The sequence below is a fragment of the Castanea sativa genome, chromosome 1 (assembly GCF_040712315.1).
Source record: "Castanea sativa cultivar Marrone di Chiusa Pesio chromosome 1, ASM4071231v1".
Classification (NCBI taxonomy): Eukaryota; Viridiplantae; Streptophyta; class Magnoliopsida; order Fagales; family Fagaceae; genus Castanea; species Castanea sativa.
Window position 1 is genome coordinate 87,051,858 of NC_134013.1, and position 19,835 is coordinate 87,071,692.

Consider the following 19,835-nt stretch of genomic DNA (forward strand, 5'->3'; position numbering starts at 1 on the left):
TCGGTACAAGATGCCAATTAATATTCGTAAGTCGTAACACAAGTGTAATTTTAAGATTCAAATTGTCAAATGCTATATTTGTGGGGGGTAAGAGCTATTAAATAAACAAATGGGCTTTGGGCCTGATCAATTGGTACCAGTCTGTTTTTGTTAGGGGGTCTCTAAGCCCACGAGTCAGCTTACACTGCAGATGTCCAAGGAGTTATCCGAGGATGAATGTCTCATCGGACAGGTCCGCTGATGACCCTGAGACTTGCCAAGAAGGTTAAAGGCAGAATTTTAGAGAAAGCTAATGGGTAAGAGGGTGATCCAAGCACCTTCTAGAAGCAAGGGCGTGAGAGAAATATCTAAAGAAAATGCTACAACCTCCACATTAAAGACCCTACACCTACCTCCTTGGCCGCATTAATGGGGAAATGACCTCTGAACAGTAGAATCCAGCATTCCTGCTATTGTTTGAAGACTTCAAGAAGGTGGCGGATGGGACAAGTATCTAAGGAGAAGATTTGTATGACACGTGGAGGAGCCAGTGAATAAGAAGTATATATGAAGACAAAAGAGGAAAGAGAGGGGGATTGGTACTTTCTACGAGGGAAAAATAGGAACTAAGGATTGTAAACTTTGGCCTAGAAAAGAGAATATTTATTCGAATCGTCCTCGGCTTACGTCCGAGGAGATCTATTTGTCATGTTCGTTCATTGTTTGCGCAGATTGTAGCACACTGGCCTGTTAATCGAACTTCCAACATCCCGAGCCTAGATTTCAAACCCATACTTTACAAATTTTATTGTATAAGGCTCATTGGACCTAAGCCCAACTTTCCTTTTTGGGTTCGGGTACAATTGTACACTTACAATATTCATATCATACTTTTAAAATTTATACCAAATAATTGGCACAAATAATTATTCTTCTAATATACTAGTACTATTTAATCCTTAAATCCAAATGTAACCTAAAAAATAAGTGTTGTACTTTCATGAAAAAGAACTTAAAGAATTAAATTTGAAATATATGATGGCAACATTTATTTTTGGAGAGAATTTCAACCTATGACGTCTGCTTTTAATGATAACTTTTTATTACGTGATAGTCGATTTTTGATGTAGATGGGGATTGAACCTCAAATCTTTTATTCAACTATCAGAGATTTTACCAGTTGAGCTAATTGAAACCCATAATATGATGGCAACATTTGGAGAAACGTTTCTTTTCTTTTCTTTTAACAGGTGGGTTGGTTGATTAAATTATTCAAAATTTGTTAAACCTTGACTGAAAATATTAAATGAATGTTTTGATTTATTAGAGACCTAATATCCAAATTGGATAATTGTTCAGACAAAAATTTCAAATAGTAATTAAACACTTACGTCAAATTCCAATAGTGATATTAATTTGTGAAGGTCATAATCAATAATTATGATTAGGACTAGGTGGGTTTGGCAGATCAGGATGCAATCCACCCCCGACAAAAACCACCCTGTCTTCGCCATTGTCGAATCTTGAATCTAACTAGTCGTTGTAGCGAGCAAAAAGACTTGTAAGCAAGTCAAGTACGAGTAGAAGGCTCCAATCCATGTAAAATTCTTGTGTGAAGTATATTATGGTCAATTAGTGGAATGAATAAGAAAACTCCCTGAAAATCCAATTCAAGTTCTAAAGATCCACGAGAGAATAGAGAAGAAAACTCTCTAAAATTTTATTAATCAAGTTCTAAATTTCCTTTGAGGCTACAATGCATTTTAATAGAAAAGAAAACCTAGACCCTAATATACTTGTAGCTCAGCTAGGAGACGCCTAAAAACCCTAAATCGTGTTAAGCATGACATTAGACTAGAAAATAAGAAAAATTACCTAAATTGACAAAATTACAAAATCAAATAATGCAATCTCTATGAGACGTCCCTAAACATATGGACTTTATTTTGATTCTTAAATTGAAAGTTATAAGAAAAAGAAAAATTAACATAGATAGCAAAAACAAATTGATTAAAGGCCTAAACAAAAGAATTTGCCTGAAAAGAGGCATAGATCATCGCTGTGGAGCAATGAGTTCTGATCCTCATGACAATTCCCTTCTTGTTGGCTCACTAAATTTCACTTGATTTCATTGTTGGCTCTGATGATTTCTACTAGTACTTCTTACTTCCAGAATTTCTTGTGTGTTGAATTTTGACCATCTTTTTGTTTAAGGAAAGTATGTGAGTCCGTTTACATCAATATTCATTATAGGTTTAGCTTAATAGATATTTGTCCGGTGAAATGTACAAGATCCTGTTTTCGAAAAAAAATATGTTCTTTGTCTAAAAACCATACAGCTCAAAATTCTATTTCCAACAGCAACTCAAACAGGCTATAGAAGGGTGAAACTCTATGTACTGTGACCACGAGTGGATGTGATGTACAATTTTTGTTCCTTTCTTGTTTGCGACTGTTTTCATTGGTTTGTTGGAAAAAATCAATTACCAATCAATTACGTCTAATTTTTTCAAAACGACCATTCAGGCTGTCTTTTTAACTGCTTCACAATCACATACCTCTACAAAATTAGGAGTGCATGGCTTTTGAAGTGTTGCATTTAAGGTCCATATTTTCTTCTCTTCAGGCAAAGAAAACTGAGGAATTGGAAAATCAACGAATTCTTTTTACGCTCTGTTTGTATTCTCTTTCTTACTCTCCTTCTTAAGAACCTCCACTACACTAGAAACTATCACTCTAGTCAACACATCAGAGATGGTGACACTTTGGTTTCAGCTGGTGGAAGCTTTGAATTAGGATTCTTCAGCCCAGGTAGTGCAAAAGGACGATATGTGGGAATATGGTATGTGGTATCTAATGGGACAGTTGTATGGGTAGCCAACGGAGAAACTCCACTTTGAAATTACAATGGAGTTTTGAAGGTTACTGATAAGGGAATTCTTGTCCTTGATACCACAACAAATACTACTGTTTGGTCGTCAAATAATACATCAAAAACTCCAGGGAATAACCCAACTGTACAGATCTTGGATTCAGGAAATCTTGTTGTGAAAGATGGAAATATTAGTGACTCAGAGAAGCTTTTGTGGCAGAGTTTTGATTATCCTTGTGGCACATTACTACCGGAAATGAAGATTGGATGGGACTTAGTTAGTGGTCTAGATAGAAATTTAACATCTTGGAAAAGAACAGAAAATACTGCTCAAGGTGAATTTTCTGGAGGGATTGATCGTCGAAGGCTGCCACAATTACTTGCTAAGAAGGGAGACAAAATAAAGGCCAGAGCAGGGTCTTGGAATGGCCTTCATTTTACGGGGTGGCCATGGTTAAGACCAAATCCGTTTTTCAAGTTTGAATTCGTGTCGAATGAGAAAGAGATTTATTTGAGTATAAGTATAAACTCCCAAGCAATTATGTTTTCTTAAGGTATGTGTTAAATATTAGAATTACGATTAAATGATTAAATTAACTATTTACTAATGGTTTAAGCTTTTGGAATAATCAGTAAATTATCTTGATATTGAAATAATTTTAATTTTAATTTTACTAATATTTTGATAGCTACTTTGAGCCTTGGTTCTCCTTATAGAAGAGGGTAGACAATGTTAGGTGAGGGGGAGATAACTTTTTTCTTTTCCCTAGTTACAACAATTTGAGGGGAAGGGATTTGAACCCTTGTTCTGCTTATAAAGGAGAGAAAACAATGTCATGTGGGATTGTTAAAATTAGTAATATTTTATGAGTATAAACTTCTAACTTCTAAGCAATTTTGTCTTCTCAAGGTACGTGTTAAACCCATTAGGCAATGGGCAACGGCTTAGATGGATAGATCACACACAAAGTTGGGAGATTTTCCATATAGCCCACTCAGATGAGTATGAAAATTTTGCCTACTATGGTGCATACGCTAGCTGCAATAGCAGCAAGTCTCCTGTATGTACATGCTTTAAAGGATTTATACCAAAATCTCCAAAAGATTGGAATTCAATAGATTGGTCCAATGGGTGTGTTCGAGGGACTCCATTGGGTTGCAATGATAGAGATGGGTTCCTCAAGTACAAGGAAGTAAAATTGCTTGACACATTTTCTTCTTGGTTTGATAGGAGCATGAGTCTCAGTGAATGTGAAGAATGGTTTTTGAAAAATTGCTCATGCAAAGCATATGCAAATTTAGATATTACAAGTGGAGGAAGTGGCTGCTTGCGTTGGTTTGCTAACCTAGTTGATATAGTAATACTTTCGCTGGATGGGCAAGACATTTATATACGTGTGGCCGCTTTAGTACTAGGTATTTGTACGGGGAAAAGCCATGGGCCCATTAGGCCTTGAACCCTAGCCTTGTGATAGCATACGAGCCAGGACCCCAGGCCCATTGGGCCATGGGCCTCCATCTTGAAGTACAACACCTGACTCAATCCCCCTTGTATCGACGGCCTCGATCAGAACATATGTATGGGGAAAATCCATGGGCCTTGAACCCCAGCCTTGTGATAGCGTACGAGCTAGGACCCTAGGCCCATTGGGCCATGGGCCCATATCTTGAAATACAACACCCGACTCAATTCCCCTTGTATCAACGGCCTCGGTCCGAACATACCTCGGCCCCCGACGAACCCCCTCTCCAAGGATGTTACTTCTCGGGGATATAAGGCCCTAGCGGTGCGATATTGCCTTGGGGAGTATCGTTGCCGAACAACCTTTTGGAAGCAGGAACCAGTTCCAATGCCATTTGCACGATCCCTAACGGAGTCTCCACTAGGACCACTTTGAAGCGATAGAATTGGACCCCCATTCCCACTAATAATCAAGAATAATCATGACATCTCCACTTGTCTCGGGCTATAAATAGGAGGAAAGAATGAGGGCAAGAGGGTTGGCAGTTTCAGAAAGAAACATAGAGAGAAGAGAGAGACTACCATAATAAGAGGGTGAAGGACTTAGAGAAATGGAGGGCCTTGCAAATTCTTAAGTGATTACCTAGGTCTCAAAGCAAAGGATCACCCATAGTAGGAAACTCAAAACCCACAAAACAAATAGATTGTAAGCCCAAAAATAGGTCGAGCCCGTTAACTACATATTTTTGGCCCGCACAGTATCCTCTTTGCCTTTTCTTTTATTTTTGATTAATTTTATTTCGACAAAGACAACACTTTTGACAACTTTTTTTTTTTGTTAGGATTTTTTATTTTTTTTATTTATAGAGTTTCAACCTATGATGCCTGCTTTTGATGATTATATTCTTTATTATCAATTCAAGACACCAATTGGTTTTTGGTGTTAGTAGGAATTGAACCCCAGATCTCTTATTCAACCGTTAGAGACCTTATCAGTGTCTTTTTTTTTTATTTAGGGAAGAGACTTTACTAGTTGAGTTAATTGGAACCCACACCAAAAACCATATACCGTGTAAAAAAAATTGTCTTATAATTGTACCAAGTGAGTTTCCTCTATATTTATTTCTTAATTTTCTTTTTTCTTCACGTGGCACACAATAGTCATATTAAAATTATTTGCATAATCTACTCTAAGTAAAACTCCATTGCTGCAGTTTAGATTTACAATTTCGAATAAGACTTTATGACCAAAACTCCAAAAGTTTCATAAAATTTCAAACAAAGTTTTATTGTTTATTTTAAATTACTGCGCATGTAAAAAACTTGCCCTTAAAAAAAGAGAAAAATGGATATATGTGTGTATATATATGTATATACACACACATAGTAAAACAGATATTGACTACTCTACTTTGATCTTTCAGATCTTCAGATCATATTGACAAAAACAGGCACATCGGCCAGAAAAAACAAATAAGAATCATAGTCTGCAGTGCAATGCTACTCATGGTAGTGCTATTACTGGGGCTGGTCTCATATGTAAGAAGGATGAAACTTAGAAAGGAATGTAATTTATAAGACATGGATTCTGATAATTTCTTATGTGTGATAATAGATTTTTAGTTGAGTAATTTGAATAATTTCTCATGTGTGATAATAGATAAGGTGGTCAACGATAGCTTTTAACAATAGAATAGATGAAGTTATTTGTGCCCAATGAGTCAATGACTCCCTATCTGTTTCAGGAATGAGAATAAGATGCCAAAACGATTATAACACAATGAAGGCAAGAAAGAAGATATGGAGTTACCAATTTTTGATCTGACAACCATATCTAATGCAACCGATAACTTTTCAAGTAGCAACAAGTTAGGAGAGGTGGCTTTGGATCTGTATACAAGGTAAATTAAAACCTAATGGGGTGAACTATCTTCCTTTCCAAACTTGATTGAACTTTTGCCTTTTAGGGTGAATTGCTTGCGGGCAAGAAATAGCGGTAAAGAGGCTTTTAAAGAATTCTGGACAAGGATTGAACGATTTCAAAAACGAAGTTATTTTAATTGCCAAACTTCAACATCGCAATCTTGTGAAGCTATTGGGTTGTTGCATTCAAGAAAATGAATAGTTGTTAATTTATGAATACATGCACAACAAAAGCTTGGACTTATTTATTTTGGGTTTGAACTTTAATCCTTATTAAAATAAGCACATTTATGTCTAGCCACTTTCTCTTTTATTAATGAATTCTTTTGCTGAGATTTTAGCCAGTTGTACTAACAAGAATATGCAATTGGCAGACCAAACAAAGAGTAGATTGCTTGATTGGCATATGCACAACAATATTATTGGTGGTATTGCTGTAGGGCTTCTTTGTCTTCAATAAGACTCTAGATTGAGAATTATCCATAGAGATCTCAAAGCTAGCAATATCCTTTTAGATAATAACATGAACCCAAATTTTTTTTGACTTTGGCCTTGCTAAAACATTTGGGGGAGATCAAACAAAGTCTAATACCGATAGAATTGTTGGAACATAGTGAGTATTCTTGAACTTCTTTTATAGTTTACACTTGAAGATTTTTTTTTTAAAACTTCTTTTTACGTTGTAATGATATTTTACAGTGAATATATGTCTCCTGAGTATGCCGGGTATGGACATTTCTTAGTGAAAACAAATGTTTTTAGCTTTGGAGTTTTAGTACTAGAGATCGTGGGTGGGAAGAAGAACAAGGGATTTTGTAACTCAGGCCAATGCCTTAATCTTCTAGGACATGTAAGTATTAACGATGAGATACCATTATTTCAATGGTATTAGGATCTCTTAATTTAAAATAGATACATTTCATACTTCATATTAAATATTTACAAATTTAAATGTGTATCTAGCGTGACGTCATTAAAACTTTTAAATGACAAACATTTGAACAAAAAATATTACGCGTGAAATGGACTCTCCATTTCAAATGAGTATTGACATGTCAAATCATTCGATAATACAATGCTCATGTGTTCCAACAATATATGGTTTTTGTTTTAGGCATGGAGACTATGGATTGAAGATAAGCCAATAGAACTGATAGATGAATTCTTAATCTTAGGCGACTCATGCACTTTATCTGAAGTTTTACGATGCACTCATGTGGGTCTGTTATGTGTGCAACAAAGGCCAGAAGATAGGCCAAACATGCCATCCATAGTTCTAATGTTAAGCAGTGAGAATTCATTGCCCAATCCAATGCAGTCAGGTTTTTATACAGAAAAGGCTCCAGTCGGGGAAGATTATTCATCAAGAAAGCTTGAAGCGTCTTCAACAAATGAAATCTCCTTTAATTACATCGTTAAGCAAGGTAGGATATCATCACTTGAGACTTGAGAGCAAAAAGGAGTAACCAAAGAAGGAAGATGCAAGCGATTGTTCACCACTGAACATAAGTTCTAATACAAAAGAGTTAATAACTTTTGTTTAGAGATGGAGCTTTTACAAAGAAACTTGTTAATTTGTTTGCTTGCTGGTGAGGGAAGTCTGACCATTCTAAGAATATCTATTCTACTATGTCTTGCATGCATAATTTCGCGAGAAAGGAATATCTAGACTATTTAAGGAATTGAGGTTCTATTGATTTCACTTAAATCTCTGTTCCAGGAAACTTTTTATGATTGTATGTGTGTGCTAGTTAGTCTTCGTTCTTGTTTTGTAAAATTTGTTGATCTTTTATAACTTTGAGATTGTAATTCTTTAGGAGTTTCTCTGGTATGCTTCTTGTATATTGGAGCACTTTCATCTTCTTAAAGAAATGATGATCTACATACATCCCCAATTCTTTAGAATATTGCAAACTGTGGAATTCCATCTTTTAATTATTAATATCACACACACACACACACACCTATATATACATATACATTGCAATTGAATATGGAGATGTCAATCCTTATTTATCAGCATTCAGCAGAAATGAGGTAAAAAAGAATAGTATGACTTTGAATGAAAGTGAGCATCAAGGAAACGTGCAATTATTCAAAGCCACAAATTTAAATAAATAAATTAGAAGGCAAAACTACATTAAATTAATTTTGTTAGATGCATCATAGCAAGACTGTTGATCAAGTTGGATGGTTCTTGAGATTGATAGCACGGGAATCAAAGATTTTAGTTATGCAACTCAAAGAAAAAGTACAAGTGACGAGCAAATAACTTGCCTCTCGTGGACTTGCTTATGATGGATGTGACAAGAACAACATGCATCACAAAATGAATGTGACTAGGAAGTAAGAAGCAATATCAAACACAACACAACACAAACAATCAAACAAAATCCTATTCAGATATATACTATAAATATAGGAAAAAGCAATAACAAAAATGCCAAAAAATGAATTGAACCAGTATCCAAATAGGTTCAATCTTGACAAATATTGGAATGAAGTTTGGAATTAATTTCATACCATAATTCAGCAATTGGAATGAGTTGAGTCTCTTTGCAGGATATTGCATTCATAATAGTTCATCATTTTCCTGAATAGCTGACAATTTTAACTTCCTAATATTGCTTTCAATTGCAATGCCACCCTCAGAATTGTTATCTTCGTAAATGTTGGCGTTGCCATAAAATGATACATGATTGTTATCAGGTGGTTTGTTAGAAGTGTAGAATTCTTTTGACTAAAATGTACTTTACACCCTCTAAGTAGGTCCTAAATCAGTCCCTCGATTATAAAAAATTTCAATTTACACCAATGACAATTATAGTGATATCAATGTGCCCTTTTGTTATGATGTCGTTAACCCACCTAAAAGCAACATCAAATTTTTTCCTGGTTTAATTTTTTATATTTTGTTCAAAACGACATCAAAATTCTAATGGATCTTGACAAAAGGGATACATTGATATTGGTGTAATACTTAATGATATAAATTACAAGTTTTCATAGTCAACAAACCAATTTAGAAGCGATCCTAAGGTAAACGCAATTTTAGCCGGAAAAAAAATTATTCGGGTTTGAAAAAAAGAAGTCATGAAAAGAGATAATTGACAAGGAAACTTGAATGTTTTATTCAACTATTACGTTTTAGTTGGTTAAGTTTTGCTACTTTGGGGCACCTATCCTATATGAACTTTTTATGAGCTCCAAAATAAAAACTGAACAATTATATAAGATGCAATAGTCAAATTCAATGATTGTGTGCTATGCAAGAATTTGATCTTCACATCTATCTGCATCAGATATACACATATAAAATGCCCAAATATTTTTCATGGAAATAAGTCTACGACTTACTCCAGTTTAAATATTTTGATTCCAGTCTATGACTTATGGGAGATCATTTCCTAAATAATAAATTATGTATTATTATGGATTATTGAGTAAAGAGAGTCTAAATCTTGGTATCATTTGAAAAATTGTCTAGTTTCCACAGTTCTCTCCTTTAAGCAGCAGCATTCAGAAAGTAGAAAATGATATGATTACCCACAGAGACCAGCTGAAAAAGGCAGGCAAGAAACACTGTACTTGTATTTAGCACCTAAAGAATAAAACATCCTCGTCAACCTCATAAACATTACAGCATGGTTTAAAAAAAATGAATAACAACTGATCATTACCCAAATCACACAATCGACTCTTACACGTGCAAGCGCACACACAAAGCTCAACTATAGTAATAATTATTTCATGCATTATATATATGCATCTTCCTTCTTAGAGTGGATGGGCTTCATAGTTATATAGGACCCGCACACTTTGAGAATGATGATGCATATATCGAAAGCACACTCAATTATAGCAAATTAGTAATAATTATCTCCTGTAACGGATATTTGTCTCCCACAATGTGTGGGCCTCGCAGTGGGACCGTAACAATGTCAATGTGAGAGATGCATGAAATATTTTCTTCAACTATAGGCATCATCATCATCAATATCATCATCACAACATTACATGTAAAGCAAAAAACAGTTGCATTGCCAAGTACACTCTCTAATGCTTTACAAAACAGCATTCAATTTTGTCAAAATCTAACGGATTCGGAAATTTTGAACTGGATCAAATAGAATTATAATCCACAAAGTCCACCCCAAAAAAAAAAAAAGGCTAAATTTTCAATAAAATCATGAAACTTAAAAATTTGCGGGCTGAACAATCCGGATAGCATAAAAGATCGTTTGGTTTCCAAGAAAATTCAGGAAATCAAAGAAAACCTCATCTGAGTAGCAGAAATCAACGAAATCTATGAATAAAATGAGAGAAAAATCAGTGATATAGACGGCTGAGATCTAATCTTAGAAGAAGAGCTTACCAGCTTGAATTACTTCTTCTTCTTCTAAATTCTCTTGCAGTGAGACTGAGCGTGACAACGAAAACGAGTGGGAAAATTTCATGAGAGGAGAAAGAAATATGATTTGGGTTTATGGGCTTTTTTCTGACCCAAGTGCTTAATGAGCCGATTATGTAATCAGTTGGGTACACTTTTGTATGCAACCCAAAATGTTGGGATTTCTTGGGCCAACATTATGGGCTACATAGTATAGAAAGTAGAATCTAATGCGAAACAGATAATTTTAATCTTCTCAATTCTTTTTTTCTTTGGATGGGTTTTTCTTCTCAATTCAAAGTTCAAACCATACCGTTACACATCAATTAGTTGTTTTATTTAGCAAAAGAATTTTTTTTTAAATAATTGTTCAGGATTAAAATTTTAATTGAATAATTCTAGTACCACATACTTTGTCACAATTGTCTTATGTGACAGATTGTGATTAGTTGTCTATCACTATCATATAGATCCACCATTTATCTCTATTCTCTACTATTCACAGTTTACCACATAGAATAGTTGTGACAAAGTATACTAGTTTTTTTTTTTTTTTTGTTGAGAATCAATGAGTACTAGAATTATTCATTCTAAATACTAATTATACATTTATGCCAAGTTCTAATAGTAATATACTTGTGAAGCTAATTGGCATCTTTTTATACATAAAGTAAAAATAAAAATAAATAAGCAATACTTGTGAAGGTCCAAATCTAGGACTATAGGTTACTCGTTTTGGCAGGATGAGAGATTGAGACTGCAATATCCACCCCAACAAAAAGCAGTTTGGCTCTGCCAACGTCAAAACTTGAATCTAACTATTGGTTACTCGTTTGAAACGACCAAGGACTTGTTAAAAAGGCAAGTCAAGTAGCGAAAGAAGACTCATTGACTCAGCAATGTCAAGACTTGAATCTATCTAGTGGTTACACGTTTCACATTTGGCGTTTCTAGCGAGTAAAAGACCTAAAAAAGCAAGTCTTTTTTTTTTTTTCTTTAAAAAATAAAAAAGCAAGTCTTTTTTTAAAGATAAAAAAGCAAGTCATGTGGGAAAAGAAGACTATTTTTTTTTTAATGAAAACGTTAGCAGCTTTATTATTGACTATTAGAACTTATAATGTATGGTAAAAGTAATACATGAGAAGCATGTTACAAAAGAAGATACTGAGTTCAATTGGTGGTTTCATTGAGAAGAAAGTTTTATCGGAATGAGCTGTGGATCATACACGAAACATGATTGTGATTTTTTTTTTCTAACCATTAAAAAAGAAAAGATTAAATTATAATGTGTACCCTTAAAGTTTAGGATAATTTTGATTTTATCTCGTAAAGATTTAAAATTTGGATCCAAATTTTATACATTACAAATTATTTGGATTTTGCACTTTAAAGTTACAAAATTTAAATTCATAAAATTATGTCATTATAAGTTGAGGTGGCACTTAGTAGGCACCCTATAATAACGCATAAATAAAATTACTTAAATCCAAACGATATATAATATTATGGGTGTGGATCCAAAATTTGAAAACTTTAAGGACAAAAATTTTATTACCCCAAATTTTAAGATGAAAAAAATGTGATGATGTTTGAGATGACATATCTTTTTTTGATAATCGTTTAAGATGACATATCACCCTTTCAATCATTATATTAAAACTAGTGTTCGCTGTATGTGCAAGGCACGTGCTGCTCAAGTAGTGAGAAAATTAATATAGATTTTGTGTGCGAAACTGTGAATTTTGGCTCACCTAATTTGGCTATATTAAAAAAGAAGTCTAAAAATACAACAAAATATCACAATATTTTCACAATATCTTCATTTTTAGGATCTGAATAGATATATATTTTATTTTATTTGAGAGAAATGCTACATTCATAAAATTTTTAGAACAAATTCTAAATGACAATTTATTATTGGTTTTAAACTGATTACATTGTTATTGTTATTCTTAAAACATTTATTTTCAGTTGTGATTGGTCACAGTCTCATATTTTATTATTTTATTTCGACTTGTAAGAAATTGATATTTCAATATTTGTAAAAATATTGTGAAATTTGTTGTGTTGGTATAACAATATATATGCCATCTTACATAAATATTTAAAAGAAAAAAAAAACACAAACCGATTACTTGGAAAAAAAAAGCTATAGGCACGGTAGAAATTAATGTTAAAATGTTGTGGACTTAACATTTTTTTATTTGATCTATAAGAAACCGAGATCTCAACAATTGTGAAAATATTGTGATAATAATAAGTGCTATAACATTTTCTCAAAACATTTATTTTCAGTTGTGGTTAGTCACAGTCTCATATTTTATTATTTTATTTTGACTTTTGAGAAATTGACACGTCAATAATTGTGAAAATATTGTGAAATTTGTTGTGTCAGTATAACAATATACATGCCAGCTTACATAAATATTTCAAAGAAAAAAAAACACAAACCCATTACTGGAAAAAAAAAAAAAAAAAAAAAACTTTAGGTACTGTAGCTACCGTGCCAGTTGAATAAACCAAAAGCATTGTAGCTCCAGTGCTATCCATCAATAATAGCTTACCTATGATTTGTTGTGAAATTAATGTTAAAATGTTGTGGATTTAGTATTTTTTATTTGATATATAAAAAACTGAGATCTCAACAATTGTGAAAATATTGTGATAACAATAAGTGTTATAACATTTTCTCAAAACATTTATTTTCAATTGTGGTTGGCCACAGTCTCATATTTTATTTTTTTATTTCGACTTGTAAGAAATTGATACCTCAATAATTGTGAAAATATTGTGAAATTAATTTGTTGTGTCAGTATTGAGCAATTTTAATAGAAATTTTCCTTTCAGTTTTGAGCAATTTTAATAGAAATTTTTATAATTTACCCGAAAGAAATTTCTCAATTTTAGCTCCCTATCACTCGGGTGTCCTCCTAGGACAGTAATTACAATTTTTAATTCAATGGTTACGGTGATGGTCATATCTTTTTTTTTTCCCCCAATATTAAAGGGAATTAGTTGTAAATTTAAGTCAAATTAATTTCTTAGCTTAAAGATAAAAAAGAAATTAAAAAAAAAGCAATCAATTTTTTTTTTTTGGCTAAAAAAAAGCAATAGCATTGATTAAAAGATAGAAAACATCAAATAAAATAGCAGTGGATTTGAATGAAACAACAACATTATATATATACACACACACACATGTATGTATGTATAAAAGATTAAAAAAAAAACCTAGCGCAAGTCAAGTTCCACTTTTTTTTTTTTTTTAATTTGCAAAGAACTCTATACTAATACTAATAATAGCAAGTTTCACTTAAAAAAAAATTATACATAACTTCATTCTACTAACTATCAAGTTTCACATGACATTTTTTATTTAAAAAAGCTACATTAGCGCCTGCCACCATGGCAAAACATGCATGGAATTTGATACTAGTAATATCGAGTTCTACATAAAACTCAATTTTCACAATATCAAGTTCCAAAAAAGTGGTATTTTACCAGATAGTTTCAAAACAATGTTATTTTGCTGAAAATTTTGAAAATAAATGGTATTCTACCATTTTGCTAACTACTAGTTATACAAAGTGTCAAGTACTCTACTAGTCTAGTACTCTCATTCCATCCAAATTGGCTACATAGTGCAAAAGTTTGGATTTGGAGATTAGGATCTGGTGCAACACTCAACACTGGATGCAATTACCCATTCTTCTCTCATAAAAAGTTATAATTTCTCTCATTTTCTATTTTTCATTTCTAACTTTTTCTCACATTTATTTATTTAAATAGTTGGGATTGAAAGCTATTGCATCTCAATCCAATAGTTGGACCCAAAATTATGGTGAAACGTGAATAATGTGGCTGATGAAAAATTATTGTGTATTTCTAGAGTATCATAAATATGTACTTTTTTCTTTTATATGAATTGGTGAGTCTCACTAATTCAATTTATAGTGAAACTCATCATTCATATAAGAAAAAAAAAATACACATTTATAATATTATAGGAGTACCTAATAATTTTTCATGGCTGAGGGTCTGACAGTTGTAGCATCAACAAAGCAAGTGATATGTTGGGAAAGTATTTTAGCACTCCTCCTTTGTCGTTTTCGATTCTTCCAAAACACTTTCCACATGTGTGCAAGTGCAGTACGTAATTAAAAGTTGGGTCAGTCTGTTTTAGGAGGAAGAACGTGTGAGAAATATCAGAGGAGAAAAAACTGCTACCACCACATTAAAGATCCTGTACCTACCTCCCTGGCCGCATTAATGGGGAAATGACCTTAGAGCAATGAGGTTCAGCTTTCCAGTTGGTATTTGGAGGTTTAAAGAAGGTGCTGAATGAGACAAGTATCTAGGGAGGAGATTGGTGATACATGTGGAAGAAAGAAGGAAGAAGAGGACGGATTCAAGAGAAGAAGAAGGATATAAAGGGTAGAAGGAAGCAGAAGGAAGAGGGGATCGAATGCTTGAATTGTAATTGTAATATTATTCTTAAAGGAAAAAAAGGCAATACAGGTTGTTGTCGGCTTACGTCCGAGGAGAGATTCATTACTGTTCTCATTAACTAAACACACGGATAACGGCAATCTAGCCTGTTTTTCCCTTGTCCAACATCCATAGTCTAGGTTTCAAGCCCACACTCTACAAATTTTTATTGTATAAGGCTTTTTGGGCCTGAGTCCACCTAGTGATTGGACTAAGTACAAATTGTGCACTTACAACATTGTTCTCAAAAAAAAAAGAAAAAAAAAAAAAGAAAAACATTTTTCCTTACTTTCTCTCTCTTTATGAGTGTGTGTCTACACACACACACACACATAAAATTTATTTATTTATTTACCTGAGATAAAATTCTACTCTAGAATAATCTCTAAAAAAAAGTGCATACATGTTTGTGAAGTTCTCTCGTAGAGACTTGAACCTTGACCATTCCCCTTTCACTCTACAAAATTTATATTTTTGAAGTAACTATCAAACCAAGAGTGTGCAGTGGTAAAGAATAGCAATTAATTTCTCTCTAGTATATTGGTCCTCAAATAGTGGATCTTTTGGTTTGTGTTCCACACATCAAAAGTTCATAGGTGAGGAAAGGTCATAGGTGAGGAAAGGTCATAGGTGAGGCCAATAAGTAGTTCATTATTCAAAAATTAGATGTTAAAAATGCTAATAAAATTTTTTCAATTGGAATAATTCAATAATCAGATAAGTATAATCCAATTTAATAATAGGTTAAGTTTTTTAATTTTTGAGGGAAAATTGTTAGGTTCTAAGACCTTAGGAACTAATGTATTAGAACTTCAATGTGTAATATGTTGGCAAATTATGATAAAAATATAGAGCCTAGATTTAGGCTTGCTCAAAGTATGTTTTATTGTAAAGTTGGAATCGAGTGATTGCAGAAATTAGTGGAAAAATTCTACAAGGCTTGATCGATCGAAAATTAGATTTGATCGATCAAAAATCGTGCAGAATTTATTTTCTGTAGAATTTTCAACTCAGCCCAAACCTGTTTGATGTGTAGGGTTTTATATTTTACTTTACATATAAAAAGGAAAAACCCTAGTTACATTTTAGAGGCTTTTTGATGTGCTGTGTGTTGAATCTCTTGTAAGATCTAGAGATGTTTACCTTCATACATACTTAGGGTTATCAAGATCAAGATTGATGTCAAGAGCTTGGTGATCGTTTCAGTTGCTGTATAAAGAACTTAACGAAGATTTGAAATCTTTGAGTGGAGTCTCAAAGTCACAAGTAGGAGAACTTGTGGTTGCAGTGGCTCAAATGAAAGAAGTAGTCCGTGGACTCGGAACTGTCATGTGGTTGTGGTAGTAAGTTTTCTACTTGAGGTAGCAATATGATGTAGTGGTCTAAGTTCTATTATACAAACTACAATTCTTTCATAGTGAATTTGTTTTACCTTGAGAATAGTTAGGTTAAATCCTCTCTAAGTTTTTTACCTGTTTAGTTTTTCTGGGTCATCAAATTTTTGTGTTCTTTATATTTCTGCATTATATTTATTTTACACATATTGGTTTAACCTAGTTTTAATTAACAAACTTATTAATCAACTTGGCTTAATATTAGGTAAAACATATTGTGTTAAGGGGTCTAAAACTTTACAAAAATAATAGGTTAAGTTGGTTCCACAAAATGGAGAGGAAAGAAGATTTGCTCGAAATCATGAGTAGCCTAGTCTAACATTTTGTAAGTAGAGCTTAGTTTAAATAATTTTTTTTTATTTACGTCCACAGTTTTTTTCTTCTTCCTCATTATGTTTTAGGAATTAGATCACATGTCAAATAATACATATTTTTCATTCCTTATATATGCATATACCCATATAATATAAGTTTTTAAAATTATAATCAAATCAATCTTTCAAAATTTTTTTTTGAGGAAAATAAAATCTTTCAAATAGTTTCTTAGAATTGAGCTCACTTTTCTCTTCAATGGGTAAATTTTTTTTAATACTTTTTAAACATTTTGTTGTCTAAGATTTATATGGATGTAATCGTGTCTAATGCACCCATTGAAGTAAATAGGCTTTCACAACTGAAGAGACAGTTGTATGATATCTTTATCTAGAGTAAAGAAATCCTAGTTCAAGATAGGCTTACATTGAATTTTCCCTTAGTGGAATTCATATGTACCCTAATTATGCATCTTAGGAATATCACTATTATTAAATCGATAATTAGCAGGGGAGGGATGGGCCAAATCGGGTTTAATCTAATAGACATAAAAGTCAAATCTGAGAAAATTCTAATCTAAATATCTAATAGACCCTAGTCTTCTAATAGACACAAAAGTCAAATTTGTTGAAGGAGTCTTTTTTTTTGGCTAAATTTTTGAAAGAGTCAACAGTTTAATTGACTAATTAGGATTAAACCCACATTTTAATCCTAATTGGAAAAGATTTATTATGGGGAAAAACTTGAAAAATAATATTAAAGAAAAACTAATTGGAAAAATGTTAAGTAATATAAGTAACAAAATAAATTAAAATTTAATTGTCATACAAAATATTATGCAGGTGTAAATTGTTATTGCAATGACATAAAAGACAAACAAATTAAAGTTTAGTTATGAAATTAATTGTAGCCTTAGTCTACTACCTTAATTACTCAATATCTTTTTATTAAATATATCTTCTTCTTATATCTTCTATTCTTGCAAAATTTCTATAAAATTAAAGATCAATAGCTATGTTTTCAATAAATTGTTTAAATTGCAAGTTTTTATAATTTAAAATGATACATAAAATATAAGCTTATAGATCATATAGGAAATAATATTCGATTGATACAAAATTTGACATGCATATTAAAAGTGTAAAAAACATGCAATTCAACAGTTAGATTTTCAAAATATATATTAATGTTTATTTTATTGAGTAAAGTTTTAGTCTAATGCTACAACCAATTATGTAGTTAAACTTTGTTATTTTCTCACCCCTAATTTCACACCTTACTGTTACCTTGCTCCAATTCTTCCTCTTACATTTTCTTCCAAGTATGCATGTTATTACTCTCTCTACACCACTCTCTCCAATTCATTCTATGTTCTACCCCCACACACACAAAAAGCAACTACTTTTTTCTATTTCTTCGATTTCCTTTTTATCTAGGTAGACTTTTGTTTTAGAGATGAGTTCAAGTGACACCTGGTGTAACTCTAAAGAGTTACATATTTTCTAAACCATTGAATTTAAGTAGATCTAACAGTAAAAAAATGCATTCATTAATGCTGATATTCTAATAAAGATCTCATTTATTATTCTTATTTATAATATTCTATACCTATCTCTAATCCCAAAAATAAGTATATTTTTCTCTCTGCTCTTTCTTTCTCATCCACTACACATTTCTCTCTCCTCCATTGCTCTTCCACCTCTATTTTCATAAGGTTCCACCTCCACAGCCACATAGAATCAGATGAATCAAAAACTCGAACTAATTAAACATAAGGTTGAAGTAAATAACTTAATCACAAGTTGTTGGTTTCCCAGTTTTACTAGGTGCTTGTTAGGCATTATTATTGCGAAATTAACGAATGTGCTTATGGTTGGTGAGATTGGGAGTCAATCAAACCTTTGATTTTTTTTTTGTATTGTAGCACTTGTTAGGTTATCTTTCAAATCTGAATGATGTGTTATGGAATAAACTTTGTCCCAAAACTCTTTAGTTTTAAATGCATTTTCTTTCTACCAAAAAAAAAAAAAAAACTTGGTCATATTTTCTATCACAGCCACATATTGAAGGAAGCAAATGCATTATTGCACAAACTGGCAAAAAATAGATTGTGATTGACATCTCTGAGTGTGAGAGCCATGCCAGCTGTGTGAACCTAATGGCATTGATGATTTCCTGCACAGTGAGACTTTCAGTGGATGAGATTGGAAGTAAAATGATTACTCTAATGTATGATGAATCAGCAGTACTCTGTCAGATAGATGCAGTTGGACTAGTCAGTGGACTATTGGACTATTGGACTAGTCAGTGGAGCAGTTGATGCTATGGACATATTAGGGCCTTAGGAAATTAGGGATATAGGCAAAGAAGTCAGATTTCACTTTGTAAGAGCACTTGCAGCAGTGGAGCTAAATAGCTATATAGCTATTTTAGCTTCACTAAAATACCAAAAAGAAGCATGCAGCAGTGGAGCTAAATCTATATTTTTTTAGCTCATTGCTACAGTGCACATCTATCTATAGATGTGCACTGTTCATGAGAGCTAAAAAAAATTAATTTTTTATTTTGTGTTCACATTACCTTTTTATTGTGGTGTTTTTATTGTAGTGAGATGTATTATTTTACTGTGGTAGATATATTATTTTATTGTGATGTTTATATTATTTTATTGTGTTGAAAGCTAAAATAGATTCACTGCTGCAGCATGTGTGTAGGTAAAATAGATAAAGTAACTTTTGATAGAGCTAAATTGATAAATTTTTAACTCCACTGCTGTGAATGCTCTAACATTTAAGATTCAAGCTAGTTGTCATTGGGGTAGAACCGTAGATCTAGAGTTTTCTTATTTTTTCACTTGGATAAGTCTTATTGCAATGAAAGCACCGACGCAATTTCAATTATTTGACAAAATTATTTGTCATTTTCTTACATATTAACTTTTGATGAATTCTTACATATTAACTTAAAAGCTGTCCTGTGATAGAAAATATGACCAAGTTTTTTTTTTGGTAGAAA

The 19,835-nt window shown here is 32.5% G+C and overlaps 1 pseudogene; it reads left to right on the plus strand.

The window, feature by feature from the left end:
• The first annotated feature begins 292 nt into the window (after positions 1-292).
• On the plus strand, positions 293-7,686 carry LOC142636300 (G-type lectin S-receptor-like serine/threonine-protein kinase At4g27290; annotated as a pseudogene).
• The last annotated feature ends 12,149 nt before the right edge of the window (positions 7,687-19,835 follow it).